Consider the following 25,643-nt stretch of genomic DNA (forward strand, 5'->3'; position numbering starts at 1 on the left):
TCTCCAAAGAAGATCCCTCATTTTTAAAGGAACTTTTTACAGAAAGCAGCATTTCTAATTGACAGATCTGGAAATTAGCCTGACTTGGACAAACTATGGATTCGACTTGCAGATGAGATTTCCTTCTACTGTTAACTTGCCCTGGATTTGATACCCACCCTCAAAAGAATCCTATAAAAAACTGCTTCAAAGCCCTTTTGAAATTGCAGTTGTGCAGCAATACCACAAGTAAACAGTGACCTGTTAACCTGTTATTTCAAATACAGACTGAAAACCAACAGGCATTTTTTGGTGCAATTTTTTTAAAACATCGTTGATATATCTGCACAGCGCTGTCCCTTCACAGAAGGCAAGAAAGTGCTGGCACGTCATGTGGGAGGCCGTCCTTGGTACTCTAGGCTGTGAAAGTGGGCCTCCTTCAGGGTCTGGTTGATGTGGAAGTAAGGGCCTTGACACGGTGTGTATCGCCCCGGCACGGACTGGGGGGCGGGGCGCATGGGGGCTGGACCGGGCGGAGGGGTGGTTTAAGCTGCTCTCCACCCAGCTGGCCTGGCCCGGGCTGTTGATGCTGCTGCTGCTGTTCCCGCCACTGTGACTGCTTGAAGACCGTGTCCCCAGGAATCATGTAAGAAAGGGTTTCTAGTCTCCTTTTGGTCTGTGGGGGGAAATGGTGGTCTTCTTCACTGCCTTTTCTTCTCCTTTTCCTGGGGCGGAGGCGCTCGCTCAGGGCAGCCAATGGAGGCGAGCGATGCGGCGCCGCTCAGCGAGGAGAGGGAACAGAGAGTTTTGCGTTTCTGCGGCTGCCACGCGCTCCCCCTCGGGCCTTGGCTCTCGCCGCGGCTCTGGTGGACGCTGCCGGCCGAAAGATTACTCTTTTGCTTTGAATTATGTATGCTGCCTTTTTGCCTTCTGAATATACCCCACTTTTAACTAATATATAGTTGTAAATAAATAAAAGTTCTATGGTAGAAAATTCTTAGACACTTCAGAAGATAATACAACCCCAAATATTTTTAATCCATTAATTTAATTCATCCCTCAATTTACTCCTTTACTAATAGTTCATTCCTCTATTTAACAAAAAGCTATATTTGAGGCATGACTGTGTAACTGGCCCCTGCACACAAACTGAATAAAATATAATCCTTGTGCTTGTACTTAGAGACTCAGAAGAATCTTTGTATAACTCAAGTTTCTTATTTATAGAAATCAATTCTAGTTAACCTAGTAGCAATGAATTTAAAACGTAGCTCAAATATTTGTATAGTTCAAATAATGCTTGGGAAATGAGCAGGAACAGATAGCCTGATCCACAACGGATCCAACAACAGATTATACTAAAATAAGTGTCAGGTTGGAATGCCACCATTACTGCTGCTGCTGACTGAAGACCACTGTTGACATTACTCCCAGAGAACCTGGATGCTGTCATCACTATTTCTGGTCCTGCTGGCACAGCTGCTACTGGGCACTGGGTGCTCCTGATGATAAAATGAACATTAAAGAGTCTTGCATCAGCCTTTACAAACTGAATTCAGAAAGATAGGGTTATGAGTGACTCAATACTTTCTCTCCTTCACTCACTTCACATCTAATCTTCCAGAAAATCTGTTCTCTTTAATTTTAAAATAAATGCATTATATGGCCACATTTCACTATGCCCACTGTACCCCAATCCAGGTATGCCGTGATCTCTTGTCTAGATTACAGTAAATTTCTTCCTTTCACACTACTCTCTGTCCTCAAGGGTGCGACTAGGGTGATCCTTTTAAATCATAAATCAAACCATTTCACTCTTCTGCTCAAACCTCTCCAATGTCTTGATATTTCACTCAGAGGAAACCACAAATCAGCAAAACTCATTGAATGGCTAGGTACAAGCACCTGAGTAATCTGACTTCCTGTTAATGCCTCACCCTGCTTCAGTCCTACTGGCCTCCCCTCTTCCTTCATAAAGGCAGATACGCTCCACTTTAGAGCCTCTCACTTGCTAGTCCCTCTGCAGAAAGGCTCTTCTTCAGATACCCACGTGACTAACTCCCTCTTCTTCCTGAAGTCTCTACTGACTACCCCATTTCCAAATGCAATCTGCCCTTTTCACCTGGCATTCCCAATCCACTCAACACAACTCTATTTTATCCAAAGGAAAACATCAACTTGCAACTTACTCTTTTATACGTATTTTTCTACTATTTGTCTCCCCTCCTTACTTTCCACCAGAAAAATAACCTATACTAGGGTATGGGTTGAGGAAAAGGGAGGAATGAATAAGCAGATCACAGATGATTTTTAGGGCAGTGAAACTGTTCTGTATGATAAAATAATGGTGGATACATGTAAGTATATATTTGTCAAAACCAACAGAAAGTGTAGCACCAAGAACGAACCCTAATGTAAACTATGGACTTTGGGTGAAACTGACGTGTCAAAGTACATCCATCAAGTGTAACGAATGTTCTACCCTGGTGTGGCAGATTGTGTGTGGGGGCAATGTGTATATGGTAGTTCTCTGTATTTCCTGTTTAATTTTCCTGTGAACCTGAAGCTGCTTTGAAAATAGAGTCTATTAGAAAAACCCTCTAAAAAGAGAATATAATTAGCACAAATATAACTGAAAATAGATTAGTATCCAGAATATATCAAGAATTTCTAAATGTAAATTTAAAAAGATAAACCACCCAATCAAAAAATTAGGACATCAAAAAAATTCCAGGGAAATATGAATGGATACAAAAATATGCTATATCTCAAAAGGAAAATGTGAATCAAAATCATGTTTTCTAAAATGAATTTTCATGTAATTCACACATTGAAAATAACATTCATAATAATTATAATAATTAAAGTATATGGAACAATGGGGCCTAGTTTATACTTCTGGTGATGTTTAAAATGATACAGCTGTTTGACATAACAATGTGACAGTATCTGAAGTGTTACCTGACAGTCTGTCTTTAAAATTCCTTGAAGTATCTTTGCATTTTTCTCTCCTTAGGCATAGTTACCTTGAAGAATGTTTCCTGGCCCCACTGAGAAGAGGCTAAGAGGAAGAACCCAAGTCCATACATCAGAAATTATTAGAGTCTCACAGCAGTATATAATCTCCCTTTCATTCAATGAGTTCTGAGTCTCTAAATTCACACATTTCTAGGAAATGTGTTAGGCACTATGACTCAAAATCTGTTTATAGGATTTTATTTTACATATATAAACACACCATATATATATATGTAGATGTGTGTGTATATATGTACATATACATATGTGTGTAAATATACATACAAATATATTTTTCAGTTATACAATCAAAAGTAAAGTGTAGTTAAAATAAAGATGACCTTTGAGAAGCTGCCCTGTATTTCAGTCCTCAGGGTCATGAACAATTAGCATAAACCTACAAAGATTCCTTAAGGCAGACCATTTTGATAACTATACTAGATCTGAAATCTATCCTGACAACCATACCCATTTTGTCTCTGGAGCTCTGTGCCACTATTTGATCTCTACCTCCTTGGGGTCATCTCACTCCCTTAATTGCAGTTGAATTGAATCCATTTCAACCACAGAAAATTCTACCAGCCTCTATATTCTATACAAAATTGCCACAAAAATCACTTGTCAAAGATGATGACACCCCTCCTCAAAGTATATCCCTTGCCCTTGGTGGAGGAAATGTCCTTTGGGCCCTTCCAGGGGATTTTTGGGGAGTGGATGGTCCATATTAAATTCACTCCAGCATTTTTCTTTCTGTCAAAATTGTTTCAAGTTACTTCTCAACATAGTACTTGGATTTGCTGGCATTTTCATTCAATTTAGTATTGTCTATCAGTGGCACCTGGTCAATTGTGTGGACCACTCACAGCTGTTATGCTACCATAGTGAATCTAGAAACTCTAGCAGATAGACTGGTATTAATTCAGCCACTCTGTAATTATGTACTCAGAATACCTCCTATCTACAGTTCCCAGAGTTTCTATAATATAAATACTAATGTAAATTGTGAAAATGAAACACTGAAAATCTTTTGATATAATGCCTCTTTTCAAAGTTGTCTTTAATTGACAATCCCCAGAGGATTTTCAGCTGCTACCTAATTCAGTGTTTCTCAACATGGGCTGTTTCAAAATCAGCTGGGGAGATTTAAAGATTCCTAATGTCCAAGTCATTCCCCAAACTAATTGCATTGGTATTCCTGGGGAGGAACTCTGGCATCAGGATTTTTTAAAGCTCCCAGTCAATTCCAATGCATAGACAAGGTTGAGAAATACTGCTTTTGTTACTGAGCCAAACTTGAGTCCCTTTGCCTACATGCAGTAAAGCCAATCTACTGACACCAGGTTGTGGTGATGGAAAGTGCAGCATTTATTGCAGGGTGCCAAGCAAGGAATCTGAGTAGCTAGTGCTTGAAAGGCCTCAACTCCCTGAAGGCTTTCAGGGAAAGGGTTTTTAAGATAGGGTGAGGGAGGTGGGTGATGGGGCGCATGATCAGCTCGAGAACATTCTTCTAGTTGGTTGGTGATGAGGTAATTGGGAGTCAGCATCATTAACCTTCTGGTTCCAACCTGTCTGGGGTCTACATGCTTGTGGGCAGCATACAGTTAACTTCTTCCACCTGGTGGTGGTTTCAGTATCTGCAAAACGCTCAAAGGATGTGGCTCAGAATATTGTCTATAGCCCTTGAGGAAGAACTAAAAATCCTTGACTTTGTTTAATGGCTAAACCATTATTGTCTTGCTCGACTGTTTTCCTTTCTTTCTGTATTTTCTCACTTTGATTAAATTCACTCTTTGGAACTCAGGGAAAGCCTAGGGAGCTAAAGTTTTTCTACAGACAAGAGGCAGGAAGAGGACGTGGGCGGGGAGGGGTGTGTTCTGGGAAGGGCCAATAGGGTCCTGCTTGGTTATACTTTTAAAGACAGTGATAGATGAGGAATACGGTAGGCTGAATGTTGGCCCTCCAAAAGGCCAACTGTGACCAGCGGTCTCATTTCTGTGCTTCCACAGGAGTTGAGGTAAGTAATTTTTGTTTCTTTTTTCATAGTGCTGGTATCTAAAATAATGGTATATTACTTTAACAGTTACTAGCGTCTTCAGTTTGATGAAATAGAGCCGTGATTCAGCAAAACATAGGATCAAACTTCATCTGCTTTCTTTACCCTGAGGCTACAGGCAGTAAGATATTCTTTATCAAGGTCACAGAATTCCTGGGTTGATGAATAAAATAAGAATTTTAGCATGGTATTTTCTTCCTGTATGCTTTCTGTGTTATTGGTGACAGCCAATCCACACTGCAGTTATTAAATTTCTTGTGTCCCTTTTCCTATTTTAGGGAGTAGCCAACTAAAACCCTAAAGGCTCCAATGAGCACCTCATTCTAGTAGATCCTCTATATCAATTTAGTTACCTCTTTAGTGCATGTCTTGGAATCCCAGATTCTAATACTAAAACTAAATTTTTACCGCATTAAGTCTGAATTAAGCAAAATACCCAAGCTCCGAATTGTTTCTACTTCCTGAGGATCTCTTGCTAGAAACCTGTACCCTGTTTGCAGTATCTGTATCAGTCAAAATTGTTACCGCAAGTGGGGGTCTGGCTGCTTGCCCTTTGAAGCCAATAAAGAGGCAAGGTTGGTGGAAAGGAAAGTTTGCTTTCAGAGGCTATCAAGTGGGGGAGGGGTGGAGGGAAGAGGGCAGACTCCTGCCCAAAGGCTTATTCCCTGCACTGACAATCAGTGGGCAAGAGCATTTACAGATGGAGGGAGGGGGCTAAGGCAGAAACAGCACAGTCGGCTCTGACAGTCATCTTGAAGTTAGTCATGCAGTGGTCTGATCAGTGTCATCTTCATTGTTTTAAATACAGTTAGTCTGTAGTACCAGGGTTGGTTTGTTCCCATTTCTTTGAGGCCAGTTCTCGGAATTGTGGCAACCATGTAGTTAACTTCTTCCACCTGTTGAGGGTTTTAGTCTCTGTAAGACAGCTCAAAGGATATGGTTCAGAATATTATCTACAGTCTTTGAGGAGGAACTAAAGGTCCTTGACTTTGCTTAATGACTAAACTATTGTTATTTTGTCTCCTTTGACTGCTTTCCTTTGTTTCTGCATTCTCTCACTTCTCTGATTTAACTTATCCTTTGGCTAAAGTTTTTCCACAGACAAGAGGCAGGCTAAGGACATGGGCAGGGAAGGATCATAGGGTTCTGCTCTGTTTCAAGATCGTGGTTGAGTGTATCAGAGATCAACCACAGTTAACTACACAGAACATGAACTTACGGGAAATATATTGTTTATCTAACATGAAGGTTCTCTCTGCCATTATTATCTGAATTCAAAGCCCCAGATTGTATATCAAATGGGAATGTCTTAGGTACAATACACATACTCTATATGTCAGTTGTCAAAGGAACAAAGAAGTCTAGCATCTGAACTATGTGACTTTGGTAGTAGAAAGCAGATTATCACTTCTGCATAAGAACTACATGTTGATAAATTCTTCAAACATGGGAAAGGGTTTCAGATGCCAATCTGGAGGGAGGATTCATTGTGTCTTCAAATTTACCTAAGAATTTTCTCAGGTATATGTTAGGGATAAGGCAGGCGATAAAGAATATTCCAGGCTGTGGGAATAAAGGACACATGTCAGAATTATAGTTTAGGATTCTAGTTTAAGATGGCAACTGCCACGCTTTATTTGTCCTTCTACTAAAAATCCTGCTGAAATGACAGAAAAAAATGAGGTAAAAAATGAATAATTTTATTGAGAATAGAAAAAGGAGAAACAGCGGGAGATATTTTTTTTTAATTTAGAAAGCAGAAATGCCACTGACCAATAAAATTTATTATACCATAATAAAAGTAGAAAATGAATGTGAGTATGTTTGGTTTGGAAAGCAAGAATGTGTTGTGTGACAGAAATGCAGGTGCTTAAACAAAGGACTGTATAGTGAATAGCAGAGCTAGATCTTTCACCCTTGCCACATTTTTAGGAAAATAAATCTGCTGGCAGCACCAGTGTTGGTCCCCACATTAAAACCCTAAAGGGCATGATCTGTCTGCGAAAGGCTTGGGCTCTGTGGTATTGGTTCCTCGGAGAAAAGGCACCTTTTCTTGGCATTGAATGGTTTCATTTTCAAAATCACCAATCTATTAAATTAGCCACCTTTATTAAACAGAATTCTCAGTCATCTCTTCCATTCAGGGAAGATATCTCTTAAAGAAACAGAACTATATAACTGGTGAAGAAATCCATGCCATCAATCCATATTAATAAAATTTTATTTATAAATTCAAAGCATACCCAAGGGGAATTTTGAGAGCCATTGACTTGACTCAAAATTAAAAGGCATTTATGGAAGTAAAGCAAGTTTAAAAATTTTAATGTTTTTATATCGATATCCCTCACTGCCTTAGTAGGAGTGTGTGTCTAAATTATGTGATGATTAAGTCTTCTCTGTTTAAAGAAGAAGAGGGAGAAACTTCTCTCCTCCTTAGGGTGTATTCTTGAGAACACAAGACCTTTTAATTTTACAGCACAAGGTCCTGGGCCTTCTGATTCTGGAACTGTAAACACAAACCTCCAACATTAATTTAGGAGGCCCCCATAAGATAAGCAATCACAAAGTGTATTTTCTTGTCTCAAGGAAATGAGAAAAGTTTTTGTCTCTTATACTTTTCTCTATAAAGTGCATGAAATTCTGTCCAGACCCCATAATCACTCGTTTTACCTTACATACGTATAATCTATTAGTACTTATCCAGTTATGTGATTGTTCTCTGCCCGTTCTCTGTTGGTAGGGAGAGGACTTTTGTTGACAAGATTACTTATTTTTCCCGACAATATATAAGTGGGACTGGCTCTAACCATTTAGACTGCTATTTCTGGAAGCAGAACCTTCCCTTCTAATCCATCTCTAAGAATTTTGTACTTAAATATAGGGAGCAGTACACTAAAAGAAAAAACAAATGATGTAATTTAAAGTACCATTTCAGCGCTTTGTGTGAGATAGTTGGGGTAAACATAATTTCTGTAAAGTTCCTCAAATCATACTATACCTGAAATTCTGCAATTTCTAGTCAGTTCATTGTATGTCCGCATTTGTCTATTTTACTATTTCCTGTGGCACACCGTTATTAGCTCTGAGAATTGAGAGTGGAAATGAGTTTGTTAACCTGATGGTCTGTTTTATTCTGGCTTCCTTTTTTTTCCCAATTGAAAATATAGTCAAAGACTCAAGTGGCGGATCATATTTATTTCTGTAATATAGATTTAAATATGCTTAATTCTGTTCATCTGTCTAAAATATATATTTAATATTTAATACATAAATTGTGATCTGTGTTTAGAAAATATGTGATTATACCATTATATTCTATTTTTAACCTTATACCTAGAACGTAGAGTTCTGCTGCAATTATTACACAGAGGCCACTTTCACTGCAATTCTGAGTTTCCATGGGTCTATTGGGAAAGCTTAAGATGTGTGTAATGGTAACATGAGTTTTATTGGGCTTCCTTCATCAAGAAATAACCATACTAATTATTTTCTATGAGGTGTATATATCAGTTGCATTGTCCTGTACTGCCTTCAGTGTGAATGTGTTCCTTGGCTAGAAGCTATATTGTGTGAAACTTCATGCCTGTATATCAAGCATTTTGTAACTCCCTAGATGGTGGTGCTGACTGGGGCTCTGAGGGTAAGAAAAAAATTCTCCATAACCAGAATAGATGCCAATTTCTGTGAGAATGACTTGTTACCCCTGGTAACAAAGGATAATTTGTCTTCCCAAGGAAATATGCCATATGGGTGATTCAGAATTGTTATTTTTGTTTGTTTGTTTTTTTCTGAGAGATTAAATTTTCTTAGAAGGCAGAAGCTAGATTGTTAGAATTCATGCTGCTGGGTTCCTGTGTGATCTCCATCTTTTACCCAGTGATTACTCCATTCCTATACCTGTCATGCCAGGTCTGGCATAGCCAATAACAAAGACTATTTAGTATCAACTGGCAGAGTAATTTTGTCTACGTGGTTGGTCAGTATTCTTTCCATGGTGAGTGCTTGCTGATAGGCATTTATATCTGACATGAAAAATGTCACTTGACGCCCTTTTGCATACGTCCACCCGCATGCCTCTCCCGTAGACCCTCTTTTATCTGATATTCCAGTCTTTTAATTTTGAGGCCATTCACCACTGCCCATAATTCCACACATTCTCATCTCTGGCCACATCTCCTTTCCCATAAAGTCAATGAATGGTTGTAACGATAGCTCTGTCCATTGGGAAGATTTTCACACACTCACTGTCATTCAGAGTTACCACTGAGTGGCTACAATGTAGCCTCCATTTATTTTGGGTTCATTTTGTATACTGAGCCAATCTATCTATAAACCAAGCTTGGATTTTTCATATTCCCTCCATATACCCATATATAAGATGAGGGAAGGATGAAAACATGGGTGACATGAGGCTGTGTACTCATGCAATTTACTTAGGCCTTCTCCTGCTCAGGCTTGATCCACGATGTACCATTTCTATCCTACAATGAATTATTGCTGCATCTACCCAATCTGATGATGATTTTATGGGTTATCAAAATGGGCATATATGCATTGGAGCTATTCTGGAATTTAACCCCAGTTATCAATCTGGTAGCCAGAAAAGAAGGTGGGGACAGCTCTTGAGGGGGCACTTGTTGCCTGGCAGGGAAGAGACCTTTGCAGCTTATTCTCATGTCAAGGAACTGCTAATACTTTAATGGGAAAGGCTGAGCTCCCTCTGAAGTCTCTGAGGGCTCACAGTTAAAATCTTCAGAGGAATCCACACAGATATTCCTGTTCTAAGCTTCAGTAATGCAGGTTTTCTCAGCCAGGATGCTAAACACAGCATAACAGACCTGCCTAGGCTGAGCATTCAATAGTCTCTGTAGCTCAGTGTTCTTAACAATAATATCTTGAGTCTGTTCCTCATTTGGTCCTGTCTCACACTGTAAGAGCTAAAGCCCTCTTTTTAAATGACAGCAGAGGCTCTCTGACTCCCTCCCTTAGCTATACGCAGATTATCATCATCCTTCTGCAGGGTGTCAGTGTAACTTTGTAGATTCCAGCCAATTCCATGATCCTTGTATGCATTCTACTTCCTGAACTTTTCAAAGTCCTTGTGCGTTACACTGGGTGGGGCATTCCCCTTCATGTTTGTAACACTATATCCTCCAATATTGTTTTCCAAGATGCTCATGGCTTCAACCTGGAAGCTGAGACAGTTCCTGAAGGCACTTACAATAGGAAGCAGTCAGGTGGGGATACTCCTTGTAAGAGTTTCTCTCATGAAAGGAAATATGAGCAACTTAACGTCCATGACTGCAACAGTTTATAATCTGTATATTATGTGCTTCCTATAACATTATCAATTTATATGATAAAGTACCATGAAAATGTTTATTCAACATGTGACAGTTTGTCATTAAGAATCACCATGTGAAAATTGTTGTATGGTGTATAATCTCTACTCTGAGTTTATCCTTAGGATGGAGTGTGTGTTACATACAAGTAGGTTTAATTAGAGATAATGTATAATGCTTATGAGAAATTTCTTAGGAAACAAGCATGTCTAGAAATTAGTGAAGTTAGAAGTTAAATCCACTTGAGAACTAGAAAAAGATAGGACAGAGGTGCCATTTAAGATTGAAACTGAAATGACAGTAAAGCTGGAGGAGGAAAATGCATGGTGCTTTCAGCGAAAGGGAGTAAGCACTTTAACTGGATATGACATACACAGTACAAAAGGGAGTGTCTAGGCTACTGCAGATTGTTGAGACCCTTAAAGATGAATCTTGAGTAAGCACCAACCCAGTGCAGCTGTGGAGCTGCATTTTTGGCCCGGGCAGAGCCACTTCTGCTGGCCTAGATTTTACTAAAATTTCCTGATTTCATTAAGTGTTACCAACTCTTCATCATCATGGAATCCATGGAGTCATAATATCCTTTGCTGGTTGGTTTGTTTTGTGTTTTGAAGAACTTGCTAACATTTTGTCATGGGGGGATAATAAAACAGAATAAACTTATTTTACCTTCCTAAGAAGAACCTCATCTTTTAGATAAACCCACTCCCTCACAAATAAGGACACCATAGTCTTCACAATCGGTTGCTTCTTATTAGTTATGTCATGATGTCATTCATGATGCATTAAACAAATTCAGCATAATGGAAAAGGGAAGATAAAGGTAAATTTCAAAGATGGTAAGGAAGTATAAATGACAAGCATTTGCATCTAATGGGATGTGTGAAATCAGGGAGAGAACACAGTTAATGATGAGGAGGTTAGTGATACAAATAAACAAAGGTAATGAACAAATGAATGAAACAGTGCCACAATAGCACTAAAGAGTAGCAATTTAAGTTTATGTATTTGGTAAATTAAAAATATACTGTGATTATTTTAAGTTACTATTTGCTTTATGAAAAATATTAGTCTTTTCAGTAAATGTTAATGGAAAAGTCTATTTAAAAAATTGCACATCAGGTAAGAGTTCATGAGTACAATATATAATGCAACTTAATGTGTCACCTATTTTCAAGGATAGTAGGAGCTGATAAGAATTAATTAGCTAGAAATGTGATTACTTCTATTGAACTTGATGCTGAGAGAAATAATTTGTTAGTATAAGTGTACTTTGATGTCACATGTTTAATTCCCATCTTATAATATTAAATTTATTATGATATTAATATACTTCTTAAACATGCAACATATATGCAGGCATCCACACATGTACACATGCCTACTTTAGGTCAACTTGAAATTAATACCAAGTATTAAACACTTTCAAAGTTTAAAAGTGAATTATATTTGAACACCGTGACTACTTTCAGAAACAATAAAAATGTGCTTTAAAAATATTGATATCAAGATGAATTATTTATACAGCTTCAATTTCTTTGAAAGCAAGATGTTAGCAGACTCTAATAAAAATACATCTTGACTTTACCTGAAAGGAAAAAGCTCAAAGGTGGATATAGATGCTTTCAGTTTTGTATTCCCCACACATTTATTACAGTGATTATAAGAATTTTTATTTAGAATTTTACTTGGTTAGCTATACAAATGTTAAGGATTTCATACTTAATAAAAAATTTTTATCAAACCCACCTATTATTCAAATACACCTACTGACTTGGTGTGTTTCAGAATTATGCTTAATTATCTGCACTTACTGAAAAGAAAGGGCGATGTCTTCACTTTTAAGTTTGTACCTTTTGATCATCTTCACCCATTTCACACATTCCCCCACCTCCCACCTCTGGCAACCACTGATCTATTCACTGTATCTATGAATTTGTTTTTTAGGGTTTGTTTATGTTTTATTTTTAGATTCCACATATAAGTGAGGTCATATAGTATTTTTCTTTGATTTATTTCACTTAGTATAATACCCTCAAGGTCCATCCAGGTTGTCACAAATGGCAAGATTTCCTTTTTTACTGCTGGATAACATCCCTGTGTGTGTCTGTAGTAAGTCCCCTACATACAAACAAGTTTTGTCCTGAGACTGCATTTGTAAGTCCAACAAAGTTAGCCTAGGTACCCAAATAACACAATCAGCTATACAGTACTGTACTGTAATAGGTTTATAATACTTGTTACACCAATAATAAAGAAGCAAACACAAAAAATAAAGAACATTTTTAATCTTACAGTGTAGTACCTTGAAAAGTACAGTAGTACAATACAACAGCTGGCATGCAGGGGCTGGCATCGAGTGAACAGGCAAGAAGAGTTACTGACTGGAGGAGGGAGAGGAGGTGGGAGATGGTACAGCTGAAGGATCCTCAGCAATAGGAGATGGAGGGCAAGCTGCAATTTCACTCATGCCTGACATTGATGACACAAGTCCTGATTCCTTGCTGGTTTCAATTCTATCTACGCTCTTGAAAAAACGAACCAGTGATATCTGGATAGTAGCTCTTTTTTCTCATCATAGTTGACATGGTAGCACTGGATTGCATACTGAACAGCTGCTGCAACCTTCGTGTACCATTCTACATTCGGGTCCTGTGCCTCAAAAACTAACAGTGCCTCCTCAAATAAAGAAAATCCCCTTGCCATTTCCTGCATCACAAGCCTCTTCAGTTCTTCAGTTACTTTTTCTTCCTCTTGTCTCTCTTCATCCTTTCTCTGGGCCTCCAATTCCATCAGGTCTTCATTAGTAAGCTCCTTGTGTTGCACAGCAAGGAATTCAATGTTATAACAATGAGTGACTTCTACCATCTTTTTGCCTCTCTCCACTTACTCAATTATTTTCACTTTTGTTTCCATCGTTATGGCTTGGTGCTTCTTAGCAGTACTAGCTACATCACAGCTGCTTTTATGCTTGCTTCCAGACATCCTGGACTTGAAACAAAGATACTGTACTACTGTACTCTATACAGTACTGTACAGTAAAGTACACACAAGCACAACCACTTATAGAAGATGCACACATGTGACAATGTATGCCAGACATGTGAACTAACTTTCGTGATTGGACATGCAAATATATGTGTGCATGTCTGAAAGTTCATAGCTTGAAGGTTCCTATGTAGAGGACTTACTGTATATATATACAATTGACCTTTGGACAACACAGGCTTGAACTGCAAGGGTCAACTTACATGTGGATATTTTTCAAGAAATATGTACTATATTACAAAACAATCCACTGTTGGTGAAATCTGTGGATACAGAACTACAGATAGGGAGGGCCAACTGTAGAGATATACTCAGATTTTTGGCTACATGAAGTGTCAGCAACCCTAACCCCAGTGCTGTTCAAGAGTCAACTATATATATAACATAAAATCACATTTTCTTTATTCACTCATCCATTGATGGACACTTACATTTTTTCCGTGTTTTGCCTGTTATAAATAATGCTGCAGTGAACATGGAGGTGCAGATATTTTTTTGAGCTAGTGTTTCATATCCTTTGGATAAATACCTAGAAATGGAATTGCTGGATAATATGATATTTCTATTTTTAATTTTTTGAGGAACCTCCATGCTGTTTTCTATAGTGGCTGCACCCATTTACATTCCCATCAACAGTGAACTAAGGTTCCCTTTTTTCACCAACATGTGTTGTTTTTTTGTCTTTTTGACAATAGCTGTACTAACGGGTGAGGTTGTATCTCATTGTACTTTTGATTTGCATTTCTCACTGTGATGCCAAGCACCATTTCATGTACCTGTTGGCCATTTGTACATCGTCTTTGGGAAAATGTCTATTCAGATCCCCCTTCCATTTTTTAAATAGGAATGTATATTTCTGTTATTGAGTTGTATGAGTTTTTTATAGCTTGGATGTTAACCCCTTATCGGATATACGATTTGCAAATATTTTTTCCCATTTGGGAGGTTGCCTTTTCATTTTTGTGATCGTTTCCTTTGCTGTGCAGAAGCTTTTTATTTATATGTAGTCTCACTTGTTTGTTTTTGCTTTTCTTACCTTTGCTTTTGAAGTAGTGTCCAAAAAATCATTGCCAAGACTGATATCAGTAAGCTTAATGCCCATGTTTTCTTCTAGGAGTTTTGTGGTTTCATGTCTTATGTTCAAATCTTTATCCATTTTGGGTTAATTTTTGTGTTGGTATAATATAGTGCTCCAGTTTCATTCCTTTGCTGTGGCTGTCCAGTTTTTCCAACACCATTTACTGAAGAGACTTTTGCTTTCCATTGTATATCTTGGCTCCTTTGTCATAAATTAATCAACTATATATGTGTAGGTTTATGTCTGGGCTCTCAATTCTGTTCCATTGATCATATGTGTCTGTTTTTATGCTGACACCAAACAGTTTTGATGACTATAGCTTTGTGATGTAGTTTGAAATAAGGAGGCATGATGCCTCTAGCTTTGTTTTTCTTTCTTAGGATTGCTTTGGCTGTTTTGCATCTTCTGTGGTTACATACAGTTTATAGGATTATTTGCTCTATGTCTGTGAAAACTTTATTGGACATTTGACAGAGATTGCATTGAATCTGTGGATAGCTTTGGGTAGTATAGACCTTTATAAAATATCAATTCTTCCAATCCATGAACATGGAATATCTTTCCAATTATATGTGTCTTCTTCAGTTTCTTTCATCAATGTCTTATAGTTTTCAGTGTACAGGTCTTTCACTTCCTTGGTTAAATTTATACCTGAGCATTCTTTTGATGCAATTGTAAATGAAATTGTTTTATTAATTTCTTTGTCTGATAGTTATTAGTATATACAAAAGCAACAGATTTTTGTATATTGATATTTGTATCCTGCAACTTTACTGAATTTGTTTTTAGTTCTAACAATTTTTGGTGGAGTCTTTAAGGTTTACTTTTCTGATTTGGATGCCTTTTCTTCTTCTTGCCTAATTGCTCTGGTTAGGACTTCTAATACTATGTTGAATAAAAGTGATGAGAGTGAGCATTTTTGTGTTGTTCCTGATTTTAGGGGAAAAACTCTCAGCTTTTCACCACTGAGTATGATGTTATCTGTGGGTTTGTCATGTATAGACTTTATTATGTTGAGGTACATTCCCTCTATATCTGTGTTGAGAGTTTTTAAACATAAATTCAGATGAGTTTTGTCCAATGCTTTTTCTTCATCTATTGAGATGATATATGATTTTTATCCTTCATTTTCTTAATGTAGTATGTCACATTGATTTGTGGATGTTGAACTATCCTTGCATCTGTGGAATAAATCCCACTTGATCATGGTGTATAATCCTTTTTATATTTTGTTGAATTCAGTTTGTTAATATTTTGTTGAGGATTTTTCTATCTATGTTCATCAGGGATATTCGCCTGTAATTTTCTTGTGTCATCCTTGTCTAGTTTTAGCATCAGAGTAATCACAGCCTGTGAGATGCATTTGGAAGAGTCCTCCCCTCTCCTACATTTTAGAAGAGTTTGAGAAGATTGGTATTAGTTCTTGTTTAAATATTTGGGAGAATTCACCAGTGAAGCCATCTGGCATGGACTTTGTTTGTTGGGAGGTTTTTGATTACCAATTCAGTCTCCTTATAGATTCAATTTGATTACTGATTAAACTAATAATTATTCTGGTCAGCTTTTGTTTTTCATGATACAGTCTTGTTAGGTTGTATGTTTCTAGAAATTTACCCATTCCCTCTAGGTAATCAAATTTTTGGCATATAACTTTTATAGTACAAATGTTAAATATGAATTTTGAAGGGACCCAAACATCTAGTCCATAACAGTTCTACTGACTATATGGGTCAGATAATTCTTTGTTATGGGAGGCCATCCTGTGCAGGTTTAGCAGCATCCCTGCTGCTAAATGTCAGAAGCACAATCTGTCCACAAGATGTCAGAAGCACTGCTCAGATGCAAAAACCAAAAATGTCTCCAGATGTTGCCAAATGTCCCTTGGGGGTTGAAACCACAATGGTTGAGAACAACTGCTCTATGTGAGTAGTTCCAGAATTTTTAACAGAAAAATGTATATACATATATATAAATATGCATATACATATATTATATATATATATATACACATGCATATATATACCTACTTTATATATACATACACACACACATACATACACAAATAAATTTGCTTAATATATGTTACATATAATAGGGGCAGGGAATAATTATTGGTATTCAGACTAATGATATGCCTTCTTTGGTAGTTCATAAATTGATTTGACTTGAATGACCCTGCCTTACTTACCCTCTATACTAATGAATAGTATACAAAAATTATAGTTTATTACATTATTAAAAATAGTAAACCCAAATTTTCTATTAATGTGTATATTTTAATTGGTAATTTGTAATTTCATATTTTTATTTTTGTAACTAATAAACACAACCTCACCATGCATAAATATTTGGGACAATTTTTATATTTATGTCCTTGAGTTTAATAGTCTCTAAAAAGACAAAATAAAAGTTTGTTCTCAAGTGAAGATATTAACATGGACCACGTCAACAAAACATGCCTAAGGTATTTTAGCGAGTTGCTATTCCTGAGACCAGAATTAATGGACTGCTCAGAATAATTCATTGATTCAAGAATAACGTATTGGATGGCAACTATGTTCCAGGCATTGTTATGAGTACCAGGAATATTATGATGAATAAGGCAAGGAAAAAATAACCTTTTAACTCTCTTGGAACTTTCCTTTTTATGGGGGGGAGCTACTGAGGGGACAGAAAATAATGTAAATATATATATTAAACATATTTATATAACTATATAGCTACATAATTTATGAAGCAATAATATATGTAACTGATTCAGGGAGTGCCTGATCGTGTTTGAGTGGTATTATATTAGCTAGCTAGAGAGCTCATAAAGGTCTTTCAGGAGAGGTGACATTTGAACCGAGAGGTAAGTGATGGAAAGTAAGCAGAACTGTGAAAGAAAAATATTTCAATCAGGGGAGTAGCAACATCAAAATTCAAAGAATGTGGCATATTACAGTGATAGCCCACTAGTGTGGCTGAAGCTTAAAGGAAAGAGATGGGAGATAAATTTTCTTATTTCTTAAAAAATGATTATCTTAAATAACTTATATCTCCATTAAACATGGTGTTAACACTTTTTAATTTATTAAGCATTTCCATTTAGGTAGATAGCTCAGATACAAATTTAAATCTAAGCTCTGAATTTCAAAGACAGATTCTACCAAATCATACCATTTCTTTCTGAACTTACATATTTCAAGTATTTGAAAGATTTGCTCAAACAAACAAAAACAGAGTGCTTACCCTAGACTTTTGCTTTGCCATTCAACTAGTCTGATATCTCTGGTAGTTTTTTCCTCACTTATCTAAATTTGCTTCCTCTTTTTTTAGTCCCCTCTCAAAGCCTATCATGTATCTTTTCTTGGTCACCACCATTTTGATTGGATTTTAGTAACAGTTCTGACCTGCTTGCTATACCGATGAGTAGTTGTTTAGTTTGGAAAATACCAAATTATTGCCCCATTAAACGTCTTTAAACTTTAAAGTTTGTATAACTGCCTCTTTTTCCCATGGAACAATCATACAGTCCATAAAGTTGAAGAAAGGTATTTAAACATTTTTGTAAACTCTATAGACTATTTGATCCCTTTAGGTTCCAGTGTAATAGTTTATTCACTCATATACAATTATTTAATTCCAGGCCATGTATACAGTTTGTGGGATACACTTGTGAATAAACCAAAATAAATAACCTCTTCTCATGGCAGTTATATTCTCAAGGAATGAGGCAGATAAAACACTGTAAACACCATAAATAACTAAGTTATATACTCTCTTAGAATGAAATGCTATGAAAAAAGAAAAATATCCCAACTTAAGGTTTATGAGTGTGTGTATATATGTGATGTTTGTTTCAATTACAAAAAAAAAGTAGTCAGGGTGTACATATTGGGGATGGTGATATTTGAGCCAAGACAGAAAACCCTTTTATTCAATTTATATTGAAGAAGCTAGATAACTGATCAGTGCAATTCTAATTCAATATACTCAGCCAGTAGAAAACGTGTCTGAAAGTCAGACATAAAGACAAGCATTTGCAGTTATTTTGAATGTAAGTTACAAACTCGGTTCTGCAATAGTCATTTCCTCTGTCATTAGAAAATGATAGCTTTTGTTTCCTTGATCTTAGATTGTGTCCCTTGCTAAGAAAATTAAATTTCATAGATCTCATTTTTCAAGAATGAATTCTTTTTACTAAAATAAATTGCAATAGTTCCCTCAATTCTTTCAATAAATGATAACCAAAGGTTCACGCTAATTTAACTGACAAAAATTAGTTTGGTAACTGACATTTTATAAAAATCTATTAAGCATAATTATATTTTATATATGTGTGTATATTACTGAAATAAAGCAAAAAATCTGAAACTATACATAATTTCATCAGATTTTTTTGCTTTGTTTCATTAACAGGTGCTATCAACCATTAATTCAAATTAGATGATAAATGACCTTTTTCAAGTGACTCACTGTAGAAAATGAAGAATTTAACTGTATTTTCAGTTATATTTTTCATATAGAAAGTGAGTTCTCAACTTGAATTATAAAATATGGAATTTGCAAATTAAATTGTAAGAACAGTCTTCTGAGTCTCAAAATAATAAGTGCAGTATATTAGAGTCCATTTCAAGTGAAGAAGGAAATTTATATTGCCACTGTATGTTTGGGTGATGGAGTCAGATATGAACATATTATTGAAAGTTAAAGCCGAAAGACTAATTCATCATGTATCGTGTTGCTTTGTTGAACTAATTTTGGTTGTGGTACTTACAACTGCTATTTTACTTTAAATGAGTTCTAAACTTTCACAAATAGAGTACTTCCTTAAAGGTAATGATTTGCTCATTAGTATTTAAAGTATTTTTTTTGCCAATTTTAAGTAATATTAGAAAAAATTCTTCATTGTCAATTCACATTTGTTTCCTGATTTAGAACAGTCACTATCAAATGGATAAATGTCTTCAGATATAAAAAATTCCGAAGGATAGGAAATATATATCATAATATTCTGGTCATATTATTTTAGTCAAAATATCTATAGCTAAAAAATTAGCATTTGGAAATGAAGATTCGAAGGAATATTATAATGTGGCAAATAGGAGTATACCTTAAGAAAATACTTATTTGCAATATTAAATACTATTTAGGAACCTGGGAGTTTGGGATTGGTAGATGCAAACTATTACATTTAGAATGTATAAACAACAAGGTCCTACTGTATAACACAGGGAACTATATCCAACCTCCTGGGATAAACCGTAATGGAAAAGAATATTACAAAAGAATGTATAACTGAGTCACTTTGCTGTACAGCAGAGACTGGCACAACATTGTAAATCCACTATACTTCAATAAAAAAATACTATTTAGGAAATGACCTCCAGATTTTAAAGAGCATATAATAATCTTTTGCAAAAACATGTATTCTAGTCTGTTGTTGGCTTGTTGACTTCATAGAATCCTAATAAAATAAGTTGAAATACCTTAGTGTTTTTAGAAAAATGTCTTTAATGGATAAAGACATTAAATGGATTTTTAATGGATTTTTGTCATTCTATTCCCGATTATCCTTGAATATACGGTCTTCATTTGATTGTACAGTGCATGGAGTGCCACTGTTTATGAAAAGCAATGTCATTTCTAAAATCTGTGTAAAATTTGGAGATTATGTTTCTTAAACATTATGATGTATAAGAAAGCAAATGGAACTTGGGGTCAGATAACTTGAACTAAGACTTGTTAGAGTTAATGCAATCCCAGTAAATATAACAGTGGTATTTTTTAAATGAAGCCAGTCAAGTAGACACTAAAGTTCATTAGGAGAAATAAACATTGAAGACTAGTAGGTATATAGACTAAAAGTGAAAATACAATATATAAGGAAGTAAGTAGTTTTACTAGGTACTACAACATACTGAAAATGTCCTATAATTAGTGTAGTACTGGCACATGAATAGAAAGTCCAGAAATAGACTGAACTACATACAGAAATCCATTATGTGGTAAAGATTTCAAAGGTATTCTTTTTGGAAAGCTGGATAGTCATTTGGAATAAAATACATAAATGCCTCTTATTTACACTAGCTTTCTGTACTTCCTATTCAAAGTTAATACAACATTAACTGCCTTGTTCTTTCCTTTTCCTTAATAAATGTATTTTCCCTTAAGTTTTTGCTCTTGCTGTATTCCATTTGTTGATATGGAAAGTATTTAACTTCATTCTTATTCTGAAGTCTGTTATATTATGCTTAAACCTTTGATGAGATTTTAAAATTTATTTAACAGACTTTTCCCCACAAGAAATGATTACTTTTTATTTTACATACCAGTCAAAATGAGCTAATAGTCACATAGAAATACCATATAATTCACCAGTTCTTGAAATTTAACACTCTATTTTAAAGGATATTTTATAGTTATGTTAGAATGTATTTTATTCAATCCAATTGTAATTATGCACTTACTATTTTGGTGCTGTAGCACAATTTAAATGTTGAAAAACTGTTATTTTCAAATAGATTCTAAACAATTCAGTTGTGAAATTGATAGTACTTTGATACCTGTCTCTGCTGAAGGATATTCCTCACTTCCCTCTTCATATATGTATTATACTGAGAAAAACATTAATGTTCATATATTGTTTGGTGTATGGCTTGGCTTTTCATCAGTTTTATTTGGTTCATATCAAACATTTGTGTTTCTATGTTCTTCAAATTTTCTGAAACATATTAGTTAACAATGATGTCATGCCACTGCTATAGTGAATCTAGAATTTTAGAATAAAAGAGATGTGAATAACTACAATACCAAGATAACTTTATGTTATTTATTTTTCTTCTTGAAATGCTAACACTGCATTCCATTTTCATTCATTGCCAAAAATCAGAGTTGAAAAATGAAAGAACACAATTTATACTATATGTAGAAAAGTTGTTGAAAATATCGCTGAGGGCCATCATTAACATATAAGGATATGTTTTGTCGAAGACACCAAGTTGAAGCAATTTGCCTTTTTCAGCTAATTTTAATTACTGCCTTTGTGAATTTCTTTATAACTGCCAAATTTTCAAGTAATGATGTATTCTGTGATGGCATTCATCAGGTTGTCATTAATTTTGTGAAGTTAAAACTAATTGGCAATGTTTTCAAGAGCGGCTTCTTAAAAAAAAAAATCCTTTAGTGGGGAAAAAAGACTCAAACTGCCCAGCAAAACAAATGGTTCAATATAAATAAAATAAATTGCATGTTTGCCAAGCTGCATGTATTTCCTTGCTATGTAAAAGCAAGAAAATAGTAATATATCTCTTTTTTGAAGAAATCAGTGCTTAAAACATGAATTCTAAATTTCATGATTTTTAACAAAAAGTAATGTAATGGTAGGTCTTTTTGATGGTAAAACAACTGTATACTGAATATTTCACCTTGTAAATGTCATGTGGCTATCAGGAAGTCCCAAAATATTATATGCAATTGTTTCTCAGTACTTCACATAGGAGTCTCAACTCTGTATTTATAAGTTAACTGAATACATACCAGACCCCTACCTGATAACAAGAAGCCATTGATTCTTTAATTAATTAATGTCTTTTATAAATATGTTACACTATTTTGCCTGGAAGAGAAGAGAGATTGGGTGTATCCTACACAGGGCAGAGCTAGATGGAGTGGGGAGGAACCAGCCCTCCTATATATTCCTTATCTCCCTTGAACCCACAAAGCCTAAAATGAGCTCAATTTTCTGATAAAAATTCACTATTCGGTAAAGCAATAATAAAAAATTGAAAAACAAAAACAAACAAAAATCTTTACTTGGAAATTAAGGAAGATGCTCTTAGGCAATCCTACATGATGGTTCTCAAAATGTGGTTCCTTATTCAGCAGCACTAAATAACCTGAGGACATGTTTGAAATTTAAATTATTGGGCCTCACTCCAGATCTACTGAATGAGAATCTCTGGGACTGGGCCCAGCAATCCGTATTTTAACACACTCTCCCGGTGATTATGATACAAACTAAAATTTGAGAGCCACTGTCCTAGAAAAGATGACACTAAAAAAGAAATACAGGTCTTAATCTAATGACCACAGAATCGCCCCCTGAAAGTCTGTCAGTCCCTAAACACTCCTGCTTCTAAATGTTTTCCAATGCTTGAATCCCCAAGCTAACCAAAACCTTGTATAAGATAGGCTCTGGCTTTGTTCTGGAAGGCTGATCCTGTGTGTATGTGTATGCTTCTTTGTGTGATTTTGTCTGTATAGGTTTGCTTTTACCATTTGTCCTAGGGTTCTGTCTGTTTGGTTTTTTGTTTTTGCTTTGTCTTTTCTTTTCTCTCTTTCTTTTCATCTGAGCCATGTGGCTGGCAGGGTATTGGTGCTCCAGCCGGGTGTCAGACCTAAGCCTCCAAAGTGGGAGAGCTGAGTCCAGGACATTGGACCACCAGAAACATCCCAGCCCCATGTAATACCAACCAGCAAGAGCTCTCCCAGAGATCTTCATCTCAACACGAAGACCCAGCTCCACCCAACGGCCAGCAAGCTCCAGTGCTGGACACACCATGCCAAACAACTAGCAAGACAAGAGCACAACACCACCCATTAGCAGAGAGCTGCCTAAAGTCATACTAAGTTCACAGACACTCCAAAACACAGCATCAGATGCAGCCCTGCCCACCAGAAGGACAAGATACAGCCCCACCCACCAGAGCACAGGCACCAGCCTCCTCCACCAGGATGCCTACACATGCCACTGAACCAACCTCACCCACTGGGGGCAGACACCAAAAATAATGGAAACTATGAACCTGCAGCCTATGAAAAGGAGACCCCCAAAACAATAAGTTTAACAAAATGAGAAAAAATAGAAATATGCAGCAGAAGAAGGAGCGAAGTAAAAACTCACCAGACCAAACAAGTGAAGAGGAAATAGTCAGTCTACCTGAAAAAGAATTCAGAGTAATGATAGTAAAGATGATCCAAAATCTTGGAAATAAAATGGAGAAAATACAAGAAACATTTAACAAGGATGAAGAAGAACTAAAGAGCAAAGAAACAATGATGAACAACACAATAAATTAAATTAAGTATACTCTAGATGGAATCAATAGCAGAATAACTGAGTCAGAAGAAGAGATAAGTGACCTGGAAGATAAAATAGTGGAAATAACTGCTGCAGAGCAGAATAAAGAAAAAAGAGTGAAAAGAACTGAGGACATTCTCAGAGACCTCTGGGACAACATTAAATGCACCAATATTTGAATTATATGGGTCACAGAAGGAGAAGAGAAAAGGAACGTGTCTGAGAAAATATTTGCCCAGAAGAAGAAGAGAAAAGGAAAGTGCCTGAGAAAATATTTGAAGAGATTATAGTTTAAAATTTCCGGGCTTCCCTGGTGGTGCAGTGGTTGAGAGTCCGCCTGCCGATGCAGGGGACACGGGTTTGTGCCCTGGTCTGGCAAGATCCCACATGCCATGGAGTGGCTAGGCACGCGAGCCATGGCTGCTGAGCCTGCACTTCCGGAGCCTGTGCTCTGCAATGGGAGAGGCCACAACAGTGAGAGGCCCGCGTACTGCAAAAAAACAAAAACAAAAAACAACTTCCCTAACATGGGAAAAATAGTCAAGTCCAGGAAACACAGAGAGTCCCACATGGGATAAATCCAAGAAGAAACACACCAAGACACATATTAATCAAACTATCAAAAAATAAATACAAAGAAAAAGTATTAAAAGCAGCAAGGGAAAAGCAAAAAATAACATACAAGGGAATCCCCATGAGGTTAACAGCTGATTGTTCAGCAGAAACTCTGCAAGCCAGAAGGGAGTGGCAGGACATATTTACAGTGATGAAAGGGAAAGACCTAAAACCAAGATTACTCTACCCAGCAAGGATCTCATTCAGATTCAATGGAGAAATCAAAACCATTACAGACAAGCAAAAGTTAAGGGAATTCAGCACCACCAAACCAGCTTTACAACAAATGCTAAAGGAACTTCTCTAGACAGGAAACACAAGAGAAGATAACGACCTAAAATAACAATGCCAAAACAATTAAGAAAGTGGTAATAGAAACACACATATCGATAATTACCTTAAATGTAAATGGATTAAATGGTGCAACCAAAAGACACAGACTGGCTGAATGGATACAAAAACAAGACCTGTATATATGCTGCCTACAGGAGACCCACTTCGGACCTAGGGATGCATACAGACTGAAAGTGAGAGGATGGAAAAAGATATTCCATGCAAATGGAAATCAAAAGAAAGCTGGAGTAGCAATACACATATCAGACAAAATAGACTTTAAAATAAGGACTATTACAAGAGAAGAAGCAGGACACTACTTAATGACCAAGGGATCAATCCAAGAAGAAGATATAACAATTGTAAATATTTATGCACCCAACGTAGGAGCACCTCAGTACATAAGGAAAATGCTAACAGCCCTAAAGGGGGAAATTGACAGTAACCCAGTTATATTAGGGGACTTTAACACCCCACTTTCACCAATGGAGAGATCATCCAAAATGAAAATAAATAAGGAAACACAAGCTATAAAAGAAACATTAGGCCAGATAGACTTAATTGATATTGATAGGACATTCCAACCAAAAACAACAGAATACACTTCCTTCTCAATGCTCATGGAATATTATCTGTGATAGATAAAGCCTTGGTAGGTTTAAGAAAATTGGAATCATATCAAGTATCTTTTCCAACCACAACACTATGAGACAAGATATCAATTACAGGAAAAAAGTGTAAAAAATACAAACACAAGGAGGCCAAAAATTACACTACTAAATAACCAAGAGATCACTGAAGAAACCAAAAAGGAAATTAAAAAATACCTAGAAACAAATGACAGTGAAAACACAATGACCCAAAACCTATGCGAGGCAGCAAAATCAGTTCTAAGAGAGAAGTTTATAGTAATTCAATCCTACCTCAAGAAACAAGAAAAATCACAAATAAACAACCTAACATTACAGCTAAAGCAACTAGAGAAAGAAGAACAAAAAACCCCCAAAGTTAGCAGAAGGAAAGAAATCATAAAGATTAGATCAGAAGTAAATGAAAAAGAAATGAAGGAAGCCATAGCAAAGATCAATAAAACTAAAAGCTGGTTCTTTGAGA

At 36.2% G+C, this 25,643-nt stretch overlaps 1 pseudogene; it reads right to left on the minus strand.

The window, feature by feature from the left end:
- Positions 1–368: 368 nt before the first annotated feature.
- Positions 369–14,542, minus strand: LOC111171471 (protein VCF1 pseudogene; annotated as a pseudogene).
- Positions 14,543–25,643: the final 11,101 nt, after the last annotated feature.

This window comes from Delphinapterus leucas, chromosome 4, assembly GCF_059928025.1.
Source record: "Delphinapterus leucas isolate spDelLeu-1000000601 "Yukka" chromosome 4, BTC_Dleu_Yukka2, whole genome shotgun sequence".
Classification (NCBI taxonomy): domain Eukaryota; kingdom Metazoa; phylum Chordata; class Mammalia; order Artiodactyla; family Monodontidae; genus Delphinapterus; species Delphinapterus leucas.